Raw genomic sequence first — 12,862 nt, 5'->3', positions numbered from 1 at the left:
AAAGTGCTAGAAGTATTGAGGAAAGAAAAACTGTACGCTAAGTTTTCAAAGTGTGCATTTTGGTTGGAAGAAGTTCAATTCCTCGGTCACATAGTGAACAAAGAAGGTATCCAGGTGGACCCGGCAAAGATCGAAACCGTTGAAAAGTGGGAAACCCCAAAAACTCCGAAGCATATACGTCAATTTTTAGGATTGGCTGGTTACTACAGAAGATTCATCCATGATTTCTCCAAAATAGCAAAACCCTTGACTGCATTAACGCATAAAGGGAAGAAATTTGAATGGAAGGATGAATAAGAAAAGGCGTTTCAATTATTGAAGAAAAAGCTAACTACGGCACCTATATTGTCATTGGCTGAAGGGAATGATGATTTTGTGATTTATTGTGACGCATCAAAGCAAGGTCTCGGTTGTGTATTAATGCAACGGACGAAGGTGATTGCTTATGAGTCTAGACAATTGAAGATTCACGAGCAAAATTATACGACGCATGATTTGGAATTAGGCGCGGTTATTTTTGCATTAAAGACTTGGAGGCACTACTTATATAGGGTCAAAAGTATTATATATACCGACCACAAAAGTCTTCAACACATATTTAATCAGAAACAACTGAATATGAGGCAGTGTAGGTGGATTGAATTGTTGAATGATTACGACTTTGAGATTCGTTACCACCCGGGGAAGGCAAATGTGGTAGCCGACGCCTTGATCAGAAAGGACAAAGAACCCATTCGAGTAAAATCTATGAATATAATGATTCACACTAACCTTACTACTCAAATAAAGGAGGCGCAACAAGGAGTTTTAAAAGAGGGAAATTTAAAGGATGAAATACCCAAAGGATCGGAGAAGCATCTTAATATTCGGGAAGACGGAACCCGGTATAGGGCTGAAAGAATTTGGGTACCAAAATTTGGAGATATGAGAGAAATGGTACTTAGAGAAGCTCATAAAACCAGATACTCAATACATCCTGGAACGGGGAAGATGTACAAGGATCTCAAGAAACATTTTTGGTGGCCGGGTATGAAAGCCGATATTGCTAAATACGTAGGAGAATGTTTGACGTGTTCTAAGGTCAAAGTTGAGCATCAGAAACCATCAGGTCTACTTCAACAACCCGAAATCCCGGAATGGAAATGGGAAAATATTACCATGGATTTCATCACTAAATTGCCAAGGACTGCAAGTGGTTTTGATACTATTTGGGTAATTGTTGATCGTCTCACCAAATCAGCACACTTCCTGCCAATAAGAGAAGATGACAAGATGGAGAAGTTAGCACGACTGTATTTGAAGGAAGTCGTCTCCAGACATGGAATACCAATCTCTATTATCTCTGATAGGGATGGCAGATTTATTTCAAGATTATGGCAGACATTACAGCAAGCATTAGGAACTCGTCTAGACATGAGTGCTGCCTATCATCCACAAACTGATGGACAGAGCAAAAGGATGATACAAACGCTTAAAGACATGCTACGAGCATGTGTTATTGATTTCAGAAACAGTTGGGATCGACATCTACCGTTAGCAGAATTTTCCTACAACAACAGCTACCATTCAAGCATTGAGATGGCGCCGTTTGAAGCACTTTATGGTAGAAAGTGCAGGTCTCCGATTTGTTGGAGTGAAGTGGGGGATAGACAGATTACGGGTCCGGAGATAATACAAGAAACTACCGAGAAAATCATCCAAATTCAACAAAGATTGAAAACCGCCCAGAGTCGACAAAAGAGCTACGCGGACAGTAAAAGAAAAGATATAGAGTTTGAAATTGGAGAAATGGTCATGCTTAAGGTTTCACCTTGGAAAGGCGTTGTTCGATTTAGTAAACGGGGGAAACTAAATCCAAGGTACATTGGACCATTCAAGATTATAGATCGTGTCGGACCAGTAGCTTACCAACTGGAGCTACCTCAACAACTCGCGGCTGTACATAACACTTTCCACGTCTCAAATTTGAAGAAATGTTTTGCTAAAAAAGATCTCACTATTCCGTTGGACGAAATCCAAATCAATGAAAAACTTCAATTCATTGAAGAACCCGTCGAAATAATGGATCGTGAGGTTAAGAGACTTAAACAAAACAAGATACCGATTGTTAAGGTTCGATGGAATGCTCGTAGAGGACCCGAGTTCACCTGGGAGCGTGAAGATCAGATGAAGAAGAAATACCCGCATTTATTTCCAGAAGATACGTCAACACCTCCAACTGCTTAAAATTTCGGGACGAAATTTATTTAACGGGTAGGTACTGTAGTGACCCGAACTTTTCCATGTTTATATATATATTAAATGAAATTGTTATTTACATGATTAAGTGTTTCCAACATGTTAAGCAATCAAACTTGTTAAGACTTGATTAATTGAAATAGGTTTCATATAGACAATTGACCACCCAAGTTGACCGGTGATTCACGAACGTTAAAACTTGTAAAAACTATACGATGACATATATATGGTTATATATATAGTTAACATGATTTTATTATAAGTATGTATCTCATTAGGTATTTTAACAATGAGTTATATACATAAAAATGAGACTATTAATTTAAGAAACTCGAAAACGATATATATAACGATTATCGTTATAACAACGTCTTACTAGGTACATATGAATCATATTAAGATATTGATACACTTGGTTAATTATGTTAAATGATAAGTAAATATATTATTAAGTGTATTAACAATGAAATACATATGTAAAAATAAGACTACTAACTTAATGATTTCGAAACGAGACAGATATGTAACGATTATCGTTGTAACGTCATTTAACTGTATATATATCATACTAAGATATATTATATATCATAATATCATGATAATATAACAATTTAACATCTCATTTGTTATAATAAACAATGGGTTAACAACATTCAACAAGATTGTTAACCTAAAGGTTTCAAAACAACATTTACATGTAACGACTAACGATGACTTAACGACTCAGTTAAAATGTATATACATGTAGTGTTTTAATATATATTCATACACTTTTGAAAGACTTCAAGACACTTATCAAAATACTTCTACTTAACAAAAATGCTTACAATTACATCCTCGTTCAGTTTCATCAACAATTCTACTCGTATGCACCCGTATTTGTACTCGTACAATACACAGCTTTTAGATGTATGTACTATTGGTATATACACTCCAATGATCAGCTCTTAGCAGCCCATGTGAGTCACCTAACACATGTGGGAACCATCATTTGGCAACTAGCATGAAATATCTCATAAAATTACAAAAATATGAGTAATCATTCATGACTTATTTACATGAAAACAAAATTACATATCCTTTATATCTAATCCATACACCAACGACCAAAAACACCTACAAACACTTTCATTCTTCAATTTTCTTCATCTAATTGATCTCTCTCAAGTTCTATCTTCAAGTTCTAAGTGTTCTTCATAAATTCCAAAAGTTCTAGTTTCATAAAATCAAGAATACTTCCAAGATTGCAAGTTTACTTCCAAGTTTTCTAAATCCATTCCAAGTAATCATCCAAGATCAAGAAACATTTGTTACTTACAGTAGGTTATCTTTCTAATACAAGGTAATAATCATATTCAAACTTTAATTCAATTTCTATAACTATAACAATCTTATTTCGAGTGGAAATCTTACTTGAAATTGTTTTCGTGTCATGATTCTGCTTCAAGAACTTTCAAGCCATCTAAGGATCCTTTGAAGCTAGATCTATTTTTCTCATTTCCAGTAGGTTTATCCAAGGAATTTGAGGTAGTAATGATGTTCATAACATCATTCGATTCATACATATAAAGCTATCTTATTCGAAGGTTTAAACTTGTAATCACTAGAACATAGTTTAGTTAATTCTAAACTTGTTCGCAAATAAAAGTTAATCCTTCTAAATTGACTTTTAAAATCAACTAAACACATGTTGTATATCTATATGATATGCTAACTTAATGATTTAAAACCTGGAAACACGAAAAACACCGTAAAACCGGATTTACGCCGTAGTAGTAACACCGCGGGCTGTTTTGGGTTAGTTAATTAAAAACTATGATAAACTTTGATTTAAAAGTTGTTATTCTGGGAAAATGATTTTTATTATGAACATGAAACTATATCCAAAAATTATGGTTAAACTCAAAGTGGAAGTATGTTTTCTAAAATGGTCATCTAGACGTCGTTCTTTCGACTAAAATGACTACCTTTACAAAAACGACTTGTAACTTATTTTTCCGACTATAAACCTATACTTTTTCTGTTTAGATTCATAAAATAGAGTTCAATATAAAACCATAGCAATTTGATTCACTCAAAACGGATTTAAAATGAAGAAGTTATGGGTAAAACCAGATTGGATAATTTTTCTCATTTTAGCTACGTGAAAATTGGTAACAAATCTATTCCAACCATAACTTAATCAACTTGTATTGTATATTATGTAATCTTGAGATACCATAGACACGTATACAATGTTTCGACCTATCATGTCGACACATCTAAATATATTTCGGAACAACCATAGACACTCTATATGTGAATGTTGGAGTTAGCTATACAGGGTTGAGGTTGATTCCAAAATATATATAGTTTGAGTTGTGATCAATACTGAGATATGTATACACTGGGTCGTGGATTGATTCAAGATAATATTTATTGATTTATTTCTGTACATCTAACTGTGGACAACTAGTTGTAGGTTACTAACGAGGACAGCTGACTTAATAAACTTAAAACATCAAAATATATTAAAAGTGTTGTAAATATATTTTGAACATACTTTGATATATATGTATATATTGTTATAGGTTCGTGAATCAACCAGTGGCCAAGTCTTACTTCTCGACGAAGTAAAAATCTGTGAAAGTGAGTTATAGTCCCACTTTTAAAATCTAATATTTTTGGGATGAGAATACATGCAGGTTTTATAAATGATTTACAAAATAGACACAAGTACGTGAAACTACATTCTATGGTTGAATTATCGAAATCGAATATGCCCTTTTTTATTAAGTCTGGTAATCTAAGAATTAGGGAACAGACACCCTAATTGACGCGAATCCTAAAGATTGATCTATTGGGCCTAACAAACCCCATCCAAAGTACAGGATGCTTTAGTACTTCGAAATTTATATCATATCTGAAGGGTGTCCCAGAATGATGGGGATATTCTTATATATATGCATCTTGTTAATGTCGGTTACCAGGTGTTCACCATATGAATGATTTTTATCTCTATGTATGGGATGTGTATTGAAATATGAAATCTTGTGGTCTATTGTTACGATTTGATATATATAGGTTAAACCTATAACTCACCAACATTTTTGTTGACGTTTAAAGCATGTTTATTCTCAGGTGAATACTAAGAGCTTCCGCTGTTGCATACTAAAATAAGGACAAGATTTGGAGTCCATGTTTGTATGATATTGTGTAAAAACTGCATTCAAGAAACTAATTTTGATGTAACATATTTGTATTGTAAACCATTATGTAATGGTCGTGTGTAAACAGGATATTTTAGATTATCATTATTTGATAATCTACGTAAAGCTTTTTAAACCTTTATTTATGAAATAAAGGTTATGGTTTGTTTTAAAAATGAATGCAGTCTTTGAAAAATGTCTCATTTAGAGGTCAAAACCTCGCAACGAAATTAATTAATATGGAATGTTTTTAATCAATAAGAACGGGACATTTCACACAGCCTCCTTCATACTTTGCTCAATTAGTTTTCCAGTTTAAAACCTTCTCTTTTTCTGAGCTTTGCCAACACACTATTCTTTATCATCAAACTTTGTACTGTTAAGGTCGTTTACAGTTTTTGCTGCTTCATCAGCATCTTTCGAAATTTCAAGAATTAGTTCGTAGTTTAGGGTGTTTTTCAGAAACTTCACATTCAAAGTACGTAAGTATAGGAGATAGATGTTATATATACACATATAACCGTTGGTATATACATGCTGCGAGATTTCAAAATACGAATTGCTGATTCCCAGTAATTGGCAAGACAATTCTTGTTACAAGATGCAGATGAGTAAATGATGGGGTTTCAATAAATATAATGATTTTTCAGAAAGTCAAAGATCAGTGAAGTTTTTGGTAAGTTTATTGCTAATGTGGTGGAACATAAACGGTTCCCCGGTAACGATGGCGAAAGGGGCAACGTATATATCAAGGTTATAATAAGGCTGTTTCGACTGAAGAATCGAAGTTGACTTGCTGGAGCTGTGACAAAACTGTCTATTTTGAAAAGGGATTGAAAAGTTATTTTAGCTAATAAATGCCAAAGGGTATGACACGGATACGTGTTAAACTATGACTTTGGTTTCGAGGGTTTTTCAGGTACAAGACTGCGGTTAACATGTGGTTGGATCATCATCTTGATTGTTCATTATTTGAAGTGTCTTGAGGGATTTGAACATAGATTGTAATCGTTAATATTCATATGATGTTCTAGGATTTTGAATGATACAAATACTTTTCTGGGTTCTATGAATGGAAATGATGTTCTAGCACAGTTTTGAAGTCAAAGTATAGCTTCGAAAGATGTAGGAATCTAAGAATGATGTCTTTTGTTAAATCTGGACTTGGATTTTGATTTGTCAAAATCAAAATATGTAATCAAATTTGGATGAGGATGGTTGTTTTGATTTTTATAAAAGAATATATATATTGTTATGAAAGTAGTGAGTATAGTTGATGATTTGTTGAATCAGAATCGAAGAATGTAACATATTAATTATGAATTTATATATCTATCGGGTATTACCTACCCGTTAAAATATTCTCACCAGTAACAGTTTGTACAAAAGAATTTTATTAATTACAATCTTTATGAAAATATACTTACATATATATTTTCTTTAGGTGTAATCATGGATTTAATGAGTTAACATAATATTAATCTCATCTAGTTTTCGACTAGGACTAGAATATATAATCTCTAAAACTTTTAGAAACTACATATTCTCTGCAGAATATTTCTTTGATGAAGTTAGGAATCAATACTTCATCGTTTGTTGTTGTTGGTATTCCTTGGTATCTATGGTGCGTATGACGTTGATGTTTGAGGTACAGATTACGATATTGAGGTGTGGGATGCGGATGTTGTTGTTGGTGGTGGTAATGATACTGTTGGTGTTGATGTTGGTGGTACTGTTGATGCCGATGATGCTGCTGGTGCTTGTAACCTTTGCACCATATTCTCCAAAGCCACTACCCGAGCGCGAAGCTCGTTGACTTCTTCTATTACACCGGGATGATTGTTGGTTCGGACGAGTGGATGAATAAGATTCAGAATTTGAGATAGTATATTATCGTGACGAGATACTCTGGAAATGAGAGAGAAAATGGTGTCTCGAACAGGTTCGCCGGTAAGTGCTTCAGGTTCTTCGCCAAGAGGGGAATGTGGTGGATGGAAGGGATCACCTTCTTCTTGTCTCCAATGATTAAGTAGGCTACAAACCCATCCCCAATTCATCCAGAATAGGTGATGGCTGATTGGTTGATCCATTCCAGTTACACTGTCTTCGGAATTCAGGTGAATATCCATATCGGAATAGTTGTCAGAGTTTAAGGAATTTGAACTAGATACGGGATCCATCTTGTATAATTAGGGAGATGATTTTTGATATGAATTAGATTATAGAATTTAGTTTGGTATTCTTCAATACATAATTTACATATGTATATATAATACCAAATTCCATAAATCACGGAGAAATTTTCGGAAGATGTCAGGAAAAGTTTACAGTAACAGATACGCTAAGATATGAATTTTTTTCTATACACTATTTATGCAATAAATGCAGGAAAACATGTCTAGACTTAAGAATGATAAGCATGTAATTTCTGACAAGAAATGATAAGCAAAACTTTTAACATGCAGACACGGTCGAAGTCCAGACTTACTAATGCATCTTAACAACTATTAGTTAGACACATTCATGCAAGACCTGGTTCGCTAGGACCAACGCTCTGATACCAACTGTGACGATCGCTCCAAATCCATATGGACGAACACGTCATTCATCGATTTTATTGCGAGGTATTTGACCTCTATATGATACGTTTTGTAAATATTGCATTCTTTTGAAAAGGCACACCATAAATGAATATTTAAATCAAAGGTTTTTGACATCTGATGATTTCTATATATAGACAATCACCGTAATATAATAGTTTACAATAGTACTTCCGTTGACAATGCAGTCAAAATAAGATACATGGTGATGATTTGGTGAATGCAACGTTTCCTTGAAAAATATGCCATGTAAGACTCCATGGCTTGTCTAACATATAAGCAAACAGCGGAAGACTTCTAGGGAACCTGAGAATAAACATACTAACAAGTGTCAACACAAAGGTTGGTGAGTTCATAGTTTTAATGTTTTGCATAATCTGTACATAAAGGTGGATCACAAGATTTCAGTTGTTTCATCCAGAAACGTTTATCAAAATATTCTACGAAATTGAGCACCCTGGTAACTAAACTTAACGTATATATAATTTGTACCCTTTGTATAATCATCTTAATAATACACGCAAACCAACGTGTACGCTTCTCAAATAGCATACTTCCGTTAAAAGGCTAGTGCTCTAGTTCGGACGGGGATATCAAGCCCTATGGATCCATATACCCCTATTCGCGCCCATCGGTTCTTATAACCGACAGTTACTAGTTACCAAAGCTAAGGGATTTTTGGTTCAAACTCGGTGTAGAATTTAGTATGTACTTGTGTCCATTGCGTTTAAAATAAATTGCATGTATTCTCAGCCCAAAAATATATTGCAAAAGCAATTAAAAAGGGATCAATGAAACTCACCTTAGCAGCACATAAAGTCGTTCACCGAAATGTGACCGAAACTTGGAATGCCAAATAACCGTAGATCTCAACCTAGAGAACATATGTTGGTCAATAATTGTCTATCAAGCTAGGTCAGGTCATAGTGTATCACAATCCTAATGCTCGAGATCGACATACAAAAGTTATCAAAAGTCATTTCAAAAAGTCAATCTGACTCAATACAATAGTTGAATGATCATGGCAATCGAAACATTTTAACATTTCACATAGTTTCCTAATTTTTGTAAAATTAAACTATAGTTTTTATAAGGCTTTAAAATATGATAAAACAATCAATTTTGATAATTGTTCAACAAAACGAGACGTGTCTTATATAAGAATTCATTTACTCTGCTGGTAATATTTAAAAATTCAATTTATCAATCTTATAAACAACTTGTTTAAATATTAATTGCAGATTCAAAAGCAATTTCAATTAACGTTAATCATAATTCAGTTGATCATATCTTTTAATTCGTTCATCGAAATCATACGATATCTAAAAGAAAAGTTATTGATTTTTCGTCAGCTTTCCAAAAACATGCATATCATATACCTTTTATTAGTAATATATGTATTTAATTCGTGATTCATCATAAACTGTTTAACGACAAAATTTAGCATACTAGCATGCATAAACATATATACTCGAGCACTAGACATGTATACACTATTAATATATAAAAGATAAGATATGAATGCTCACGTATCAATATTGTGATTCAATATTGCAGGAAAGTACGTAGACGCAACGGAGATGACAAACACCAGGTTAGACTTGCGAATAATACCCATGAACATTACTCATAATCTCCATAGCTATAACCCATAGTTTCCTTAGCTTAAACCCGTTTGAAAACTTATTTTGAATGTGACATGCTTATGACCTCGTCGTAGTATTTTATGTATAATACTAATTAATAATACTCCGGACTATAAGATTAATAATAATATTAATCTTAATAATAATAATAATAATAATAATAATAATAATAATAATTATATAACAGAGGGAGTAAGAAATAGAATATGGGTGTGTGTGTACGTTGAGCAAACTGACCAATTTATAGAATGTTTCTGAGTTCTGACTGCCATGCGATCGCATGGGTTTTATGCCTATTTTTCATGCGATCGCATGAACCCTAAATCCAGCTCACAATTTTTGGTTGTTTTGTTTGTCGACATATTTTTATAATATATATATTTATATAATTTATATAATTTATATTAATTAATTATATATTATATTATATTCACGTGCATAGTTGACTTTTAATTTTTGGTCCGATGACTCGTACGTTTACGCTCGACTAATGTCTCAGTTCCGGTTTCTCGAATGCATTTTCGTATGCTTAGAAAACTTGTACTCTACGTTTCGTGATTCGTACCTTTTTCAAAATATAATCTTAAATTATCAATAAACTATATTACTCAAAGTATAACTTATACATTTTAGTAATTTGGTCATTTGCTTCTATAAATCAACTCCTCGTTGTTTATTAAAATATATTTAATAATATCGAAACGTTTTATATCTAATTCAATTCTATGCATTATCACATTGTAAAATATATATTTTCGTTTAGAAAAATATAAATTTGTATATAATATATATTTATCAAACGGAACAATAAATGGGTGTTACTATTGTTTACAAAAATAATTTCGAACCTTAATATATATATATATATACACAATATATATAAATACTTTTTCTATACACGTTGCAAGTTATTTATATATCAAATACAGTTAAAAAGGAAAGATTTCTTAAATCAAGGTGGACCTCTCAACAAAGACTTATCACAATACCTACGGAATTTATAATTGTTGAAATATCTACTAATTCAATCGTTGGTATTATCTTCTAATTCCGTAGATGAATATATTAAGCATATATTGAGACAAATACGTTTAATCTAAAATATTATACATTTAATACTTTGTTAACATTTTCAAGTTATAATATATATATATATATATATATACATATATATATTCATATTAATTTACATATTCGTTCGTGAATCGTCGAGCATAGTCAAAAGGGTAATTGAATGTATGAACATAGTTCCAAAATTTTCGAGACTCAACATTACAAACTTTGCTTATCGTGTCGGAATCATATAAAGATTAAAGTTTAAATTTGGTCGAAAATTTTCAGGTTGTCACACCTGTTCTATCATCTAAATCTAACCATGTATAAATACATATGAATGCTCAAGTTTATCTACCAAAATATACAAAACACACCAATCCATAACCAATATGGGAATGCAAGAATTAAGCACAAATTTAGACTTTGAGATGTGTCAAAACTCAAAACGTATTTTCACATAAGCATAATTGATGATTCAAAATAGACTTGTTATATGCTAACTTACACATAAATGCAAGGTCCCGATGATGTGAGGTCACCACTTTACAACTTGACGGTGCGGTGGAGAAGGAAGGTCCGAAGGTGTACTGGTGTAGCCCAATTTTTATTTTTATTTTGAATTTGAGAACTTAGAATTGAGATTGAGCATAAAGATAATATTTACTGTAAAATAGAAATCAAAATAGTTTGAGCACTGGGTGTCATGACGCGTCAGTTCAGTGTTAGTTCAGAGTCTTGCTGATAACTAGACGCTGAATGGACTCACATTGTAAAATGACATTGGTGAAAAAAAACAGGGGAATTGGGACGATTGTCAGTTCAGTGTCTTGGAGAGAGAAGATAGGGTCTACCAATTATTTATTTACACATTTTCTTATATATTTTTAACACATTATTAAATAGAATTAATAAAAATACGAACAAATATTAAATTAAAAAATGCATTAAAAGTCCTAAAATACACTTTTATTTGAAAAAAAGTCCTAAAACGATTGCAATTAAAAACCTAAAATTAAAAGTTGCAAAAAATAAAAAAGTCCTAAAATTACTTATTAATCCTAAAATTACTTATTAAATCCTAAAAATTACTTATTAAAAATAACAACAATTTAACGGCCATAGCGAGTCGGAGATGCCGATTCATGCGAAGACGTATCATCATCTCGACCGTTCGAAGCCGGAAGGCTCCACACATTCCTACAGTACAACGTGATACATTTGTTCGTCAGTTTAGCCTTTCTGACCATTCATTCCCACACGGCTTCGGATCGAAATTCCTTGAACAAATTCGTGACCTTGTCACAGTACCAAACGTCGGCGGCTTCGCAATCTACCCTATCGCGTATAAAGCTTACAACGCGTTCTACATCGAAGCCGGTAACATCTAGAGCTTCGAATGATTGTGTGTACCCATCGTATCAATATTGGCGATTATCGGAAAGCTCACCGTTGTGATGGATGTCGAGGTTGATCAAGCAACGATTGGCCATATTTTTTTTAGTTTTGAATGTGTAAAATAATGAAGAAAAGAGAGAAATGTGTGTGTAAAAAATGAGATTGTGGGTGTTTTTTATATAGGGATAGAGAAATGTGTTTTAAAAAAACGGGTCTCAAACGTTCCAAAATTTGAATTTGGGTCCCACACATCTCCTTCACCCAACGTCGAGCAGACGACGTCGGGACCTTCGACGTCAGGGCGGTGTCGTCCGACCGTCGTCTACGAAAAAAAGTGGTGGCGACGCCGGTTAAATGGTTCCCACACCTCATGCTCTTAGTTTTGGGGAAAAGGAAACAAGTTATAATGGTTTTCGGCTTTTGGCATGCCTGCGTCAGACTTGAAATCTTCTACACGTTTCCTAATTTAATTTAGTAAAATTTTTAATATAATTTATTAAAATACATATATATGTATATATAAATAATAATTAAATATGAATATATATATATATATATATATATATATATATATAAATATAAAATATATACAAGCTCGTTTAGGCTCGTGAACCTAACCGAGCTCGACATCTGAAGCTCGAGCTCGAGCTCTAGCTCGTTTACTAAACGATCCCTAACTTAGGCTCGGGTTCGAGCTCGAGCTCGTTTGGGATCGGATCGAATTGAGCTTTTAACGAGC

The sequence above is a fragment of the Rutidosis leptorrhynchoides genome, chromosome 6, assembly GCF_046630445.1.
Source record: "Rutidosis leptorrhynchoides isolate AG116_Rl617_1_P2 chromosome 6, CSIRO_AGI_Rlap_v1, whole genome shotgun sequence".
NCBI lineage: Eukaryota > Viridiplantae > Streptophyta > Magnoliopsida > Asterales > Asteraceae > Rutidosis > Rutidosis leptorrhynchoides.
Note: the sequence above shows the minus strand (reverse complement) of the source record.